This window comes from Rhincodon typus, chromosome 20 (genome assembly GCF_021869965.1).
Source record: "Rhincodon typus isolate 14 chromosome 20, sRhiTyp1.1, whole genome shotgun sequence".
Lineage (NCBI taxonomy): Eukaryota > Metazoa > Chordata > Chondrichthyes > Orectolobiformes > Rhincodontidae > Rhincodon > Rhincodon typus.
The window spans coordinates 23,433,314-23,449,478 of record NC_063351.1 but is presented as its reverse complement, the minus strand read 5'-3'; the positions used below and the strand labels follow the sequence as shown (position 1 = coordinate 23,449,478).

Here is a 16,165-nt window from a genome sequence, read left to right as displayed (position 1 = left end):
TTCATTTTACAATATGGTGGGGGTAATTTTAATTCCACAAAAGCAGATGGAATTGTTAATTTGGGATGTTACATTTCAAAAATCTCAAACCTGACCCCAACCAGTGTCCAAGCCACCCACATTAACCTGTGAAGATGTGAAAGAGGGTTGAGTAACCAAATTGTGAGAGGAGAAGGATTTAAAAGGGACCAGAGGGGCGACTCTTTCACACATGGGATGATTCATATGTAGAATGAACTGCAAAAGGAAGTGGCAGGTGCAGGTACAGTTACATTTAAAACATATTTGACAGGTAAATGAATATGAAAGGCTTAGAGGGATATGGGTCAAATGCAGGCAAATGGGACTAGTTTATTTTGGGAAATTTGGTCGGCATGAACGAGTTGGACCGAAGGATCTGTTTCCGTGCTGGATGACTCTATGACTCTATAACTGTTTGTGTAAGCTGATTTTACTGCACTCCGTAGGGGCCAAGAGATGCGGGGGTAATTTGTTGCAGCCCAACATGCGTAACTACTTCCTTGACTGCCATCGCACTTCATGCTACAACTGGACTCTCTCCTAGGGTCAGAGATTATATCACCCTAAATCGAAACTCCCCTGCTATTTACAAAACACAGGACTGAAGACTGGACCACTCCATCAAGATTTGCCATTCCTCCATACCTAGAATAGGTGATACCCTCCCCAACCCTCTAACCTGAGGACTGGTGAATACACTCTCTGTCACCTCAACCTCATTCCTTGAAGTCTGAACTTTTCCTCCTGGGATTGGCAAACAATTCTTCCTAAGTTCCAGACCCCATCCCCAGAACCCATGTCCTAAAATAACCTGACCGTGGACTCCCACCACTGTTCCCTTTATGTTGTAATTATTGTGTATGGTCCAATTCTCCTTTACACAAATAGTACTCAGTCACTTTAAATTTATTATGCAGTGGCAAATTATGCCTTGTTTCTCACAGAATAAACCCTACAGGGAGCCTTCACTTACTGCTCAGCTGTACAGCTTCATGGTGAAGCAGGAACATTTCTTTACCTTCTCCTGATCTGCATTCTCCTCCAGTGAATTTGCCTCCACCTAAACTAAACACGCTGTAACATTAGAACTACCAGTGCACCTGGTCAAATTTCCTTCATCTGCATTTGAGATTATGTGGCCAACAAAGCTCACACTGTAGTGATGAAAGTTTAAAATAGTTTTAGGGTTAAAAACAATAGTGACTGGTAACTGTCTTCCAAATAAAATATTGATAAATATTTGGTTAAGAATATAAGTGATGAAAGTTTAAAATAGTTTTAGGGTTAAAAACAATAGTGACTCACAACTCTCTTTCAAATAAAATATTGATAAATATTTGGTTAAGAATACAAGTGATGTAAGTTTAAAATAGTTTCAGGGTTTAAAACAATAGCAACTGGTAACTCTCTTTCAAATAAAATATTGATAAATATTTGGTTAAGAATGGGATTAAAGTACAGCCAAGCACTTCAGAATGAATGGTTCAAATATTATTGCAATAGTAGGGAGGTAATTTTTGCACTGCAGTTGAATTGCTAGCTTGAGGGTTATTCTGTTAACTTCAGAAATTTTAGGGTGATTTCACATCATTTCATTTTCCTGGAACTTTATACCAAATCAGTCAATTCTGTCAAGAAACTGAGTAAAAGCAATAAATCTGATTGATTAAATGACTTTTTCTCATTCCAAGCACATTATATTCTCATCCTATTGTGCTTTTCATATAGCAACATAGAATATTCTGCTCATTAAGGTGGGGATTTTAATGTTTATGGTAACATTCCTACTTTCTCTTTATAACCTTTGATCCCTTTAACCCAGAGAACTGTAACTATCCCCTTCATGAAAACATTCAATGTTTTGGCCTCAGCCTTGTTATGTGGCAGAGAATTCCACAGGCTCACCTATCTCTGGGTGAAGAAATTTCTCCTTGTCTCAGTCCTAAATGGCCTACCCTGTTTCCCTAAACTGTGAGCCCTGTTTCTAGGTTCCTTGGGAATGTTCTTTCTGCATTTAGTCTTCTCTACGAGGTCCTGCTTATTCTTCTAAATTCTAGTGAATATAGTCCCAACCAATCCAGTCTCTCTTCATATGCTTGCCATCCCAAGAATCAGTCTGGGAAAAAATTGTTGCATTCCCTCCATACTCTTAACATTCCTCCTTTGGTTTAGAAGATGCAAGATGCTGCAGGAAAAGGCATGCATTTGTCATTTTGATGTACTGTGAACCTGAGTTCACAGTATCTTTTGCATAATTATATAAAACGGATGCATGTAATCCAAGCCTTGCTACCGAGTCTGATTTAGATATATTCTAATTTATTCACTAGTGTATATTTTAATAAATGATTTCTATGCAATTTCTTAACACTTATGAACAACAAACAGCTAAAGATATTTACAGAGTTCCTCTCTTTGCTCTTCTAGTTAAATACGATATAGCCTCATTGCAATAACATTGAATAATGGGACACAATCAGTAAAATTCTTCCTCCACATTACTGAGACAATTAAGTGCCTAATTTAAGACTCGGTGCCTTTGTAAAGGGGGAAACAAAGATGTTAATCATCATTCCCACAACTGAGTACTACCTTAAGATCCTGTGCATGGCTCTGATAATTACCATATTTGGAGAATTTTCTTGTGTACATCCCTAAACTCACAGGGAAGGAATAGCTGTTTATGTGAGATCCCAGAGAGCTGCGAATAGCTCTGGAACTATCTCAGCAGGAACCAATACTTTTAGCAGATTCTGGGACAAAAATCAATTTTAATTCCTTACACTTTTTAAAAGATTTCTGGGTAGGTTAATGATTTATATGAAGCTAGTAATCTGAGTGTAGAAAGGAGAGACTCGAATTCACGTAAAATCCTTATCATGATATGCAGGAATGTCTTGGAGCTCTTCACACACAATTAATTACTTTCAGATTAGCAACTGTATACAAATATATCTAAAGGTATTTACAGCTGTTAAAGTAAACTTAATTGACTGGCAAATGTAACCAGCATGCAGTAACATTACACATTTATGTACATTTTACTGCATGACATATTGTGTGCATCTCTCGCTCTCTCTGTTTTTCCCCTCCTGCCTATATGTGTATACATATATTGTTTATAAAAATCTATTAGTCCATTTATAGGTGAGATCTTGAATATGTGTGTAGCATGAGACTTGCGAAATAGTTTTACAGAATGACAAATGGAAGCATTCAGTTTGATTGTGGTTGATATTCTTTCATACTGTTTCTGATCCTCCAGTTTCCAGCATCCTGTAACACTGAAACCATTGAGAGTATTCATTTTTTGAATGGAGACTAGATTTAGACCAATGGCCAGTCATATTCAATTGGATTTTAACTTCTAATTTTGTATTTTGCCTCTTGCTTTTTTGTTGGTGCTGATCAGGTTCTACATGTGTCAGCCACCCATTAGTACCTCACAATGTGTAGAATCTTCTGCTCCTGGAGGTGGGAATAGCACTTAATTAGGGTCATGAATGAAGTTCTGGACAGAAGGTTCACCTTCAATCTATCTATCCCATCCCTCTTGATGCCCTTGAGTGGCCAATTGAGGACAGCTAAGGTTCATTTAAGGGCCACAAGCCAACACCAGGCTGTAGTTAGGCCTGTCACTATGCAACATTCATGTTTGGTGCTACCCTGCAGGCAGCTTGTCACCTCACAGGTGCGGGGCTGGGTAGTCCATGATCGAAAGCAGTTTGTTACTAATTGAAGGCCTGATAATAATGCAGGGATCTGCCAATTGGGAGCCATTCCCTGCTCCTATTTCCAACCACACCAACTGATGTGTGGTTCAGTGGGCCTTCCTTAGAAAAGGCAGTGCTGGTTACTTGCTTTCATTAATTTCAAAATATACTTTATTCATAAAAAAAATCTATATATGTACACACACACACACACACACACAGAGGCACAAACGCAGTTCAGTTCTGTACAGTAGCATATCAAGGAAAACAAACAAACATTGGAGTTTGGCTCTATCCAAACAAAGTAAAGGCATCCTTACTTGATCCAGACTATATTTAGATGCATTTGAAGCACCAGGAGGGTTCGATAACTGAACACACCCTGAATTAACTTTGGCAGAAAGACTTAGTCTTTCCCCACTGCATATTGGCGGCAGCTACCCCAGCTTTCGTGTGTTCCTCAGCACATCCTGGACCTTGGAATGTGCCAGTCTACAACACTCAGTCAAGGTCAGCTCTTTGTTCTGGATGACCGACAAGTTTCGGGCAGACCTAAAGAGCATCTTTCACCGAGTTGATGGTCCTCCAGGCGCAGTTGATGTTTGTTTCTGTGTACGTCCAGAGGGCAAGACCCCAAACACCTCACCATGACTCTGCCCAATGTATTGTTTCAGAGATCAACTGAGCACTGCCCTGTTCTAGTTAACTTTAATCAAGATCATTGTTGGAATGAATACAATTCACAGTTTTTCTCAGCATTTATAACAAAATTTTACAATTCCTCCACAAGTGATTGTACTGGCATCTGCAAATACTTTGCAAGTTCAAAATTTGTTTCAAAACTTGTTGCCACCCTTAATTATTCCTTAGCCATTAATCCAATGAAATTTCATGAAGCTACTTATCTTTGTTTGGTTCATTATTCACCATTCTTGATGCTTATACTTTAAATGTGTTTCCAAATGTGTATTTTCTAGATCAATAAGTGCGCTTGTGTTCTAATTTATGAATGTAAGCCACTGCTATTAACTCTCAATGAGGTGACAAAACATGTGGCTGAAAGATGTGAAAGGACGCGAGGTGAAAAAGAAATCAAGGTAGAAACTTAGACCACTGCATCAGTAAAATGACAGAAACTTCATTAACATCATTGGGAGGTTCAGATTCAAAAGACAAGTTACAGTCTGGAACACGCCAAAAAGTGTTAACATTGCATAAAATAATAACGTACGGTTGGCAAACAATTCTCGAGGACAAAGTGATCTTTCACAAGAAAATGTGAGACAGGCTGAAAGAAACAAAGTCATTGTTCATTACTGGTGCTCAATCATCTTGCTATATTTTCATTTCTCTTGGAATTGCAACAGGGTTTATTTCCCATTGCATTGGATATTATCTGCTCCCCAGTCAAATTGATATGTACGATATTGTTAAATACAACTCTGGAAGAGGGCATAATCAAAAAAATGATCTAAAATGATGCTATCTCACTCATATTTGTTTAACATGTGCTTTATTCACTCATAGGATGTGGGTGTTACTGGCTGGATCAGCGCTCAATGCCCTGTCATTGGGGATAATGTAGCTGTAGATCATTTAAACATGGATAAAAACCCAACTTGCCCCCAAAGTCTTGTGTTGTTGTCAGAATTTCAGATTAGAAAACTGCATTGGGTTGTGAAGAATTGTAAATGGAGATTAGCAATGTTATACATGATGTGACCTTTAAAGTATTGGTAAAGATCTGTTGCTCGGGTTGTGGATGAGATTGTTGACTTGCTTGCCGGGCTGGTTTGTTTTTGAATAAAAACAAACCAGCTCGGCTAGCAAGTCAACAACCTCATGATATGACTTCTATACTACAGCATTTTCTTCAAATTTTATTGACTGGAGACTCCACAGGAGACATGAAGGCCTACTTTCCTCTCCCAGCTAGGATGAGGGGCAATGCAGATTGAACACACTGGAAATGCAGTATAGCCTCTCTGCTCCTATGATGCTGCTTGGCCTGCTGTGTTCATCCAGCCCTGCACCTTGTTGTCTCGGATTCTCCAGCATCTGCAGTTCCTACTATCTCGGAAATGCAGTATACTTGGGTTGCTGGTTGATAGTAAGATTTCCTGCTGACCCTTACGGAGATGTCAGGTTTCAGGTGCTGTTGGAAGCCCTTTTAATGGAGGCCTTTGGAGAAGTTGCAGTGCTGAATGAGTGGTAGGGGGAGCAGCAGCGTTTTTAAAGTTAGGGTCAATGGAACCACCAGATGATCCTGAAGATCTGAATTTTCTTAAAAAGTAATGGGATGTTAATCAGACCAACCTTCAATGACGTGAGCCTTGCTTGCAATTTAATTTGTATGTTTCAAAAGCTGAATCAAGGGACTCCATGCTATTGAACTTTTACAGCTGTGACATGGCTGATATCATAATAGTATCATAAGCAGCTGCCTGAACATGCTGCAGTTTGTGGCTGGGAGCTGGTAAAGGGATGGCACTATTGTGCCAAGTAGGAGTTGGAGAAACAGGATAACTGGATGCAGTGAATAACGATACAGATGTGATAGCTTTATTCTAGTTGGCATAGAGAAGGAATAATGTCACTTACACAGTTGTTAGTCACTCAGGAAATGCCCAGAAAAACTAACTGAGCAATTTTTAACGAGGCTTATTGTTTCTGCTTTCATCTGTATAAGCCTTATCTCAAAAGGGTAGATATCACAGCGCTTAACATAGCCCCCATCCCTAAGAATAAAAAACAAATAAAATGCTGCAACAACACTGGAAGCAGTAGTAGCATAGTTATTTGAAAAGGCCTTTATTGGCAATGCTAGTCCATGTCTGCAGACAGAAAGTATCAAAACAACATATCTAGTATCAGTAGTGGCAACTTTTGCCAAGATCAGTTTGCCCCAAATTGCAACTGGTATCATGAGACAAAAGCAGCATTTAGGGGGTCTCTAAACTCTCCTCTACACATTCCTTACATTGCTGCTTCCACTCAGTCAGGGGCTGATATTAGAGAGGCAATAGAAGACCTGATGAAGGGTATAAACCCAAAATGTCGACTTTCCTGGTCCTCTGATACTGCCTGACCTGCTATGTTTCTCCAGCTCCACACTATGTTGACTCTGACTCCAGCATCAGCAGTTCTTGTTATCTCCAAAGTCACCCATTTGCTGGATTATTTAGGAGCTAAAGATTAGTGGCCATTTTTTCCTGCATTGAATTTGTTTTCCAAGCACTGTTTGGGAATAATGCAGAGAACAATTAGCCCTGTGGCATCTTCTGAGTTTTCATTGCATCTCTGGACCTTAATGTTTGAGCTGAGTAATTATTAGTTGTACTGTCCAAATTAAGTGATGGACGTGAAGCCTCTTCTGGAATACTGTGTCCAGTTCTGGTCACCCAATTATAGGAAGGATATTATTAAGCTGGAGAGGGCTCAGAAGTGATTTACCAGGATGTTGCCAGGAATGAAAAGTTAGAATTATAAAGAAAGGCTGGATTGGCTGGACGTTTTTCCATTAAAGTGTAGGAGGTTGAGAGCGACCTCATAGAAGTTTATTAAATAAAGTTTATTAAAGAGAGGTAATGGTAATTGCCTTTTCCCTACAATGGGGGATTTCAAGACTGGGGGGCATTTTTAAGGTGAGAGGAGAAAGAATTAAAAAAAAGATATGAGGGGCAAATTTTTTACACAGAGGGTGATCTATGTGTGGAATGAACTTCCAGAGGTAGTAGTGGATGCGGGTACAAAAACGTTTGAAAGGCATTTGGATAAGTATATGAATAGGAAAGGTTTGGAGGGATATGGGCCAGGAACAGGCAGCTGGGACTAGTTATTTTGAGATTATGTTTCGCATGGTCTGGTTGGACTGAAGGGTCTGTTTCCATGCTTTATGACTGTATGACTCCATGAGGAAGTAGGTGACAATTTCTGATGATACAGAGTGAGCCAGAGATTTGTGAGGTTTTTGGCTGGGTAGGGGGATACATTGGAAAAATATGATTTGCTCCATTAAGCAACCTCAAAACTGAGGAGAAAGAAAAAACAAAAAGAGCAGCATCAAACTCACTTAACAAGCGTGGATGATGCAATCACTTGGGGATAGCAAAAATGAACCCTAAACATCAGTCTTATTCATAACTGTAGATTCTACCTTCCCTGGCCATTCTTGCTTGTTATCACAGTGATGCTGACCATGTCTTTTGGAACAGGACATGTTTTATTTTACCATTTTATACAATGAATGTACATTGTTATCAAAAGTGTTGTGGCACTTACTTGGAAGGGTGACATCATTTTGATCCAAATGTTGATACTCATCTTGCTTTCAATAAGCTAAATGGCCTCCTGTTGTGCCATAATGTCCCTCTGACTATTTTGATAGCTCCAACAAAATAAACAGCTCACTGTGACATATGAATCAACAAGTGTTCAAATAAGGTATGTGAAGGGAACAACTAGTACTAGTGGTCGGAAAAGCAGTTCAATCTTACCACTTGAGCCAGTCCAATGCTTTTTTTAAATGATAGCGCATTCAGTTTTTTTTATCTGTGTTTTGTTTAAATTGGAACGTGAGACTGAGCAGGAAACGGAAGTGAGATTATTTTAACTGTGGACTTGAGGAGGGAGGGGAAGTTTAACAACACTCATTTGATTTCTTAGTTGCAGTTTAGCACATAAAGACCATTTCACTATGTCCTTTAAGAATCAAACTCTACCTCACTGTTTCTTCAGCCTCTGTTGATAATTTTAAAAAGTAAAGAACAAGAGAATTATTTTCTGTAACAAAAATTTTTTATAGATATACTGTTTAAACATTGAATGACTTATCGCCTGGACCTAAGAACAAACAAACTGCTAGATTTCCTCCCAGCCCAGTGGTATAACCAATTAGAGGGCAGCAAGAGGGCACCTCACCCATTTTATTCCTGGGTACCTCATTCAATGAACTTGGCAAAATCATAATGGGCCAGTGTGAAAAGGTACTTGTAATCACTGAGGCTAAACCAGAAGAAAGCTTCAAAAATGTGCTCTCTGGTGTATTTCCAAAGGTCAACAATATAACTAAGAAATAACATCAACCCACAGAAACACAATCAACTGAAGAAAAATCTTAGAAAGCTGCAATACAGTGACTCAGACTCTACTGAACACTACTTCAGTATAAAGTTGTTACAGGATAGCTAAAAACAGGCAAATAATTAAAATAGAACTTTACAATGTTTGTAATCCCAAATATGTTTAATCTTCGACTGAGAAAGGACATTCTTGCTATTGAGGGAGTCCAGTGAAGGTTCACCAGACTGATTCCTGGGATGGCAGGACTGACACATGAGGAAAGACTGGATCGACTAGGCTTGTATTCGCTGTAATTTAGAAGAATGAGGGAGATCTCATAGAAACATATAATGTTCCCAATGTTGGGGAAGTCCAGAACTAGGGGTTACACAGTCTAAGAATAAGGGATAAGCCATTCTGGACTGAGATGAGGAAGAATTTCTTCATTCAGAGTTGTGAATCTGTGGAATTCTTTCCCACAGGAAGCTGTTGGAGCCAGTGCATTAGAAATAGTCAAGAGGGAGCTGAACGTGGCCCTTGTGGCTAAAGAGATCAAGGGGCATGGGGAGAAGGCAGGAATAGGATACTGCGATTGAGTGATCAGCAATGGTGGTGCTAGCTCGAAGGGCCGAATGGCCTACTCCTGCACCTATTTGCTATGCTTCTAAATATTAAATGGCCCCTATTAAATCAGATTAAAAATCATCTGTATTTTTGGACATCATACCACATCTACTTCATGAATGTATTCTAAATACTATCCCATTGAACTCTTCGTTCATTTTTTGTTGTTCTTCATTACAATGTAAAAATACCTTCATTGCTTCAGCATGCCCTCAAACATTTTGTTGTTTGATTAATATGTAGGAATAAATATTCAAAAGTGTCAATTTTTAGGAGTTTAAAGAGAATTTCTCTTTGTGAGCTCCAATGAGTTTTCTTATGCTGTTCTCTGCCACTTGTCTCAGTATGCGCCACACTTCTATGTCATCCCACTTTTTTAAAAAAATCACTCAATGGGCATGGGCATCACAGGCTGACCAGCATTTATTGTCCCCATCCCTAGCTACCCTGGAACTGAGTGACTTGCTCAGCCATTTTCAGAGGGCAGTTGAGGGTCAACCACATTGCTGTGGGTCTGGAGTCACGTGTAGGCCAGACCAGGTGAGGATGCAGATTTCCTTCCCGGAAGGACATTAGTGTGATAGTTTTTTTTCCGGCAATCGGCAATGGTTTCACGGTCATCAATAGATTCTTTCTTCCAGATTTTTCATCTGCCATGGCGGGATTCGAACCCAGGTCTCCAGAACATTGGTTGAGTTTCTAGATTAATAGTCTGTTGATAATGGGCCGTTGCCTTTATGCGGTGTTCCCTTTTGCCACAGGTGAAAGTGCTCTCCATTGCGGAGACTTCCTGGAATTCCCTGAGCCAGCACCACTTTATATAACTCAGTTGTGCACCAGGTCGAGCGTTGCTGCTCCAGAGGTACCCTTCACAGTGTGTGTAGTGGGAGGAGAAATAAAAAAGTACTTCTATGGGTAAGTAGGTGGCATAGCTGACACTTAATTGTAAATACAAGTGTACATTCTTAAATGTATTGCTATTTAAGAACTAAGCTACACACGTTATCCATCCTTAGTGTCACCCCAGTTTAAAATCCTGACTAAGGGTGTACTGTTCTTTCCCTGATTTCCAGTATAGCTTGACAGCATCCTATTGTTCAATGCTGGACTATCACATGAAAGTCTCCCAACAGCTGAAAACATTCAACTTGATTCAACAATTGCAAATGCAATGAAATAAACAAACAAAAGCTTTATTTGTTTCTGGGAACAGATGGGAACTGTTCTCCTTTTGCTGAACAACAAATTTACAGTCAATGAGTGATCACTGCACCAGCTGATATCTATTGGAACCGGGTGTAAATGAAGTCCTGTCTAGTTCCTTGTGCCTGGCGCCTAGGGCAGCACTGCTCTATCATGATAAAGGTGATGCTTCTCATTCCCAAAGTCCTCATCTCCTCCTTGGAAGACTGCTGCTGCCCTCCCAACTCTTCAGCATCCATTGCATCTCCTTTTTGCCTGCCCTTCAAGCATCCCCCCTCCCCCACATAGACTGATCCAAGCATTGGAACCTCATGTTCAGCAGGCCTGTCATCTGCTCCATGATGGCCCTGGTGGAACAAATGTGCTGTGTTGTATCTGCACTCAGCCTCAGTCAGGGACTTGTGGTTCCAGACAGAAGTCAATTTCTCCCAGTATATCCTTGTCGGACATCCAGGCCCTGACAGCTTCTCATACCCCTCCAAGCAGTCGGACATGGAGGATTCTGACAAGGAGGGTCCTGGAATGTCTCCACATGGGTCTGTGACATTGGAACCTCATTCTGATGAATACAGCACAGGCCATATCACACATAGAGAGGGAGGTTGTAAGTGCTGTATCATTACTGATACCTTATCCGCCCACACCCCAGATTATCCAAGAAAAGAAGCATTACATATTAAAGCATATTGGCAAATATTTATAGTTCAAGGTGAGAGGAATCAACTCTACGCCCTGTGCAGCCTACAAAGTTTTGGATTGTCTTCGTGAATTGTGGCCCACAAGGTGCTACCTTTATGTTTACCTCTGATGACTTCGGCTTCACAGAGATGGCTATCCTCGATCTGCAGTGAGATTGTCAGGATTGCTTGTGAGCAGGTTTTGTATCTCACACAGATGTACACAGCATGTGCTTCACATTCAGGGTACTATGATGATGGGTGTCTTCAACCTGCACTGTGCAAGTGCCACATTAAAGCAGTTGTCCTTTGAAGAGCCTCACGTTGCTCCCAAATAGTGCCCACATCCTCAGGAAAAAAATCACCAAGTTAACCCACTCCAGTTGCGGTTGCAGCCATTTTCCATTTGCAGTGCACATTTACAATTAACATGACTATGGAAGTGAACAGAGATCATACTTGGCATGGTAAGTTTCAGGCTGAGCCTGGTAATCAAGGGGACTCCTGAGTTTTCTGTTGAGCCCATCAATACTGAGCTTCCACATGGTTCCCCCATAGGTAATTGATTTATAACTTAATCTCCCAACATTATCTCTTGCGCCCCATTACAGTTTAGTCATGCCAACCATCATGCTGCGTTGTCCCCTTGCATAAGTCAGTAACCCATGTCTTCCAATGCTCCACCATCTTCCCACCTCCCCCAACCTTATATGCTGAATTTCCCCCCTTTATAATTATTGTTCCCTCTACATCCCAGCATGCTGCTTCCATAACTGACTTTGCCACTTTTCCTACCGTAGCTATGGTCCCTAATACCACTGACATGCCCTTGTCACCCCCACCTTTCATTAAGCTCACCCCAGACTGACCATGGCCCCAACCCCGACTAACATGGACAGACAGCCCCGACTGATAAATCAATGCATCTTTGACTGACTCTGTGCAGCTTCCTGACAGACCTGCTGTTACTCTACAGACTGGTTGCACTGGATCTGCAGGATGGCCAACATCCCAGATAGTAGAGGTAAGGACCTCCAACGCTGACTGCCCTAATAGTCGACTGGCCTTGCCCAAGCCTGTGGACTGAGAGCAGGGGCTGGCGCCGAGTTACTGTCCCAGGACCCTCTGACTGAAAGGTTGACCCCCTTGACTGAGGACTACTGCTCTCAGCCTTGGAGACCTGGCCATTTGCTTGAAGTACATGCAGTATGTGTGCTGTGTATGCTGCTGGCACGTGGGACAGATGTGAGACTGATGTTGCATAATCCTGTACAGCAAGATTTGCATCTCCTTGTCTGACCACTGCTGGCAATCATGACAAGCTGATTGGCCTCTGTGTCTGCATTATAAGGCAAGGTGATGCAGAGGTACAGTGAGGCTTTAAACTCTGGCTGAGGGGCCAACGTGCAAATGGGCTAGGCTAAGTAAGGCAGAGATTCCGTGAGCAGAGAAGTAGGTGCAAAGTGAATGGGTGCTAAGCGAGCAAGCAAGGGGCCCTGACATACACGTTGGTTGTATCTACGAGACAGTGCTCGTCCTATGAAATGTGTACAATATGTCCTGGCAGCAGCATTACAAGGGTGTGATCCAAAGTGCAACACTATATTTGGATTAAGTCAGAAAGAGACAGCATCAGGGTGTGGTGAGTCACGTACATGTTCATTGCCAATCTTTGTAATCAGGCAATTCCGATAGTCACTGCTGAAGGAATGTGCCCTGAGACGTTAGGAATTGCTATCCAATATGGAGGCCCAGATGAGTAAACAGCAAGCTGAAACCACCAGGTACCCATCCTGACTTTCCTCTTGGGAATTATCGCCACCTAGTTGGGAGATTAGGTAATAATAGCAAACTAATGAATTTAAATAGGCCTCTTGCTGCTCAGTCTCACTGCTTAGAAATTCATTGTAGAATCAGACTTTTATTTCTTCATATTGAGAATCTCAGTTTTCCAATTTCTCTGTGTTTTCTCAACTAATTTGCCAACCACAATGTCATTCATGAACTGGGAAGATTTAGCCCATAGATTTCTTTCTGCTTTTTATTCTTCTGAGAGTTTTAAGCCATTGCAAATTGTTTCAGTAATTTGTATTAGAAGAAAAAAAAATGCTGCACCAAATAGTGGAGAGCCATATTATCATTTAGCTGTTATGTTAATGTTGTTTTTATTGTGAACAGTCAAATTTGCACACTGATCCATGAATGGAGCAATATTTTAATTTCAGTCTACTATACTGATCATTTAAAACATCCAGTTTTGTAGATTGTGCATAAAAGTAATGTCCTTTACTACTAAAGAACTCGTAACAATCATATATCATTCAGTAATTGGTAAGGAATGATTAGTTGCCTTGAATCATAATAAGATGGCATTGGTTTTTGCAAATTATCATTAATTTCTAGAATTGTTAAAATGCATATTAAAATGAACTTTTATTTAAAACTATACCGTAATAACATTGGAAGCAAATCTGTACCTGCAGTAACCATATTAATTGAAGCATGTTCGAAACAGTGTGGTGGAGCTGAGCCACGAGATGAAACTGAGAGAAAACCTTATCTATAAAATATAAAAAATATATAAAATAGAATAAATATTAAAAAATAAAAAATATATATAAATATAAAATTTTAAAAATATATAAAATAAAAACCTTATCTGCATTGGATACCAGCTCATCTGTGTAGTTGTCTAGTGTTTGGAAGATTGAAAGTCTAGAATATTACCATTATACTGAAGTGTCTGATGTGAGTCAATCTCCCATTCTGTATATAGGCTACTTCAGCCTGAACCACAGCATTAGAGGAGCTCCCTCTGCTGAATGGTGTGAAGAATGTTCAGACTTAAAGGGAAACTGTCCTGTACAGCATTTTAATGCCCTGGACTTAAATAGCCTGTGAAATCCTTTTTTTGAGCTTTATTTTCAACTCATTGTAATTGCTTTATACGTACATGGACTTAAAGCAAATTATTTTTCTTTAACTAAAATTAAATATATAACTTTTGATATATTTCATCATTTTCAGCCTCAGACCACAATGTTGCATTACTGTATTTTTTTTTAAAAAGTTTGCATGCAGAGGTTTCTCATGACTAGTCCAATGATATTTGGAATTTATCCTGTATCCGGTATTATAACAGATGGCAGCTAATGGTCCCTCCTATTGTGTCATAAGCATTCTGAGAATCAGCTCACTCAGCATAGTATCAGCATGCATGATTAAAACCAATCCTTTCTGCCATTTCCTTAAAATATCTATTTATATCAAGGTTCTGGCCATTATAATGGCCTAAGCATTGCTGTACTTTGGAAGTGATTCAAACTAGTCAAAAAGACTGCTTCCAGATAAATATCTATATCAAGGAACTCCTAAACCAATAAAAAGATGGATTTAAAAACAGAAGTTGCTGGAAAAGTTCAGCAGATCTGGCAGCATCAGTGAAGTAAATATCACAGTCAACGTTTTGGGTCCGGTGACAAAAGATAGGTTTTATAGATAGTGTAGTGCTTTGGAGTTTATGATCAGACATTTTTATTTGTGTCTGCTTGACACCAATATCCTGGGTCTTTTTTGATGCATGGAAATTGTGTGTCAACAGTCATGACATGTAGTGCAGTATTTTAGTAGGTCAAATGTCGCAGCTGCCCAAAGGCAGATTCTTTTATGTGCCACTCCCACTTTCAGTCACCTCCAAACCTGTGCAGTGAAGACTGCAGAATATCCTTCCAAAGGATCCTCTAATTTAAAATTTGGTTATTCAGTTTCAGGGCAAAAACATTGTGATCTTGAAATTTAAGAGCCAGAATGGGGAGGAAAAAAGTGCACTTTCAGTAGGATATCCACCATCTGCTGTGTTATTTGAAATAAGAACAGAAAGTGCTGGAGAAACTCAACAGCATTAGTAGAGACAGAACCCGAGTTAACATTTCCACTCTGCTATGACCTTACTTTCTTTATAACACGTGTTTTTTATTTATTCATTCATGGGATGAGGGCGTTGCTGGCTAAGCAGCATTTATTGTCCAGAGGGCAGTTAAGAGTCAACCACATTGCTATGGGTCTGGAGTCGCATGTAGGCCAGATCAGGTAAGGATGGCAGCTTCCCTTCCTAAAGGACATTGGCGAACCAGATGGGTTTTTCTGACAATCGGCAATGGATTCATGGTCATTGTTAGATTGTTAATTTCTGATATTTATTGAATTCAAATCCCACCATCTGCCATGGTGGGATTCAAACCCAGGTCCCTAGAACATTATCTGGGTCTCTGGATTAATAGTCCGGTGATAATACCATTAGGCCATCGCTTGCAGGTAGGGATCAGCCACATCTCTGTTTTGATCATTTTTGGAGACAGAGATGACCTTTATCTGTACCAGAAGCCCAAGTGTGAGCCTTGCAATCCTGATGGATCTCTCCCTTGGATTTCATGGTCATCAACTGTGCATTCACTAATGAAACTCCAGTATCGAATATGTTCAGGGATCTGATCATCTAAGGCACATGTATTGACCAGGATTATATAAAAAAAAGACAAAAAAAACTAAAAATACTGCAAACACTCAGGCCATATTGATGTTACACACAGAACCTTTCATCAGACTTGAAGATGTTACAAATAGTTTATGACATGATTGTGCAACAAATAGCTCACAAGCCAGAGTCAATAAATTTCTAATGCCTCGTCTTTTTGAAGTTTGCCCTGTGAGTGACTTAAGTATTAAAATGTAGGCACTCATTGAGTATACAGCATGAAAACAGACCCTTTGGTCCAACCTGTTGTGGAAAAGTTAGACATTTCTGGTCCAGCCCACATGGAAGGGGCACAGAATTGAGGGTTGAGTTCAAGCATCCAAGGAGATTTC

The 16,165-nt window shown here is 40.1% G+C and overlaps 1 protein-coding gene across 3 annotated transcripts in view; it reads left to right on the top strand.

The window, feature by feature from the left end:
* The window catches only part of ptprea (protein tyrosine phosphatase receptor type Ea), a 214,006-nt gene that overhangs the window by 121,540 nt on the left and 76,301 nt on the right, over nucleotides 1–16,165 (top strand). Inside the window, exon 1 of one of the 3 annotated variants that reach the window (XM_048609052.1) lies at nucleotides 10,261–10,334. The exons of the other annotated variants lie outside the window; for them this stretch is intronic. The gene's annotated coding sequence lies outside the window, so the exon portion shown is untranslated. Of the gene's footprint in view, nucleotides 1–10,260; nucleotides 10,335–16,165 lie in introns of those variants that run through there. 3 annotated transcript variants of the gene reach the window in all.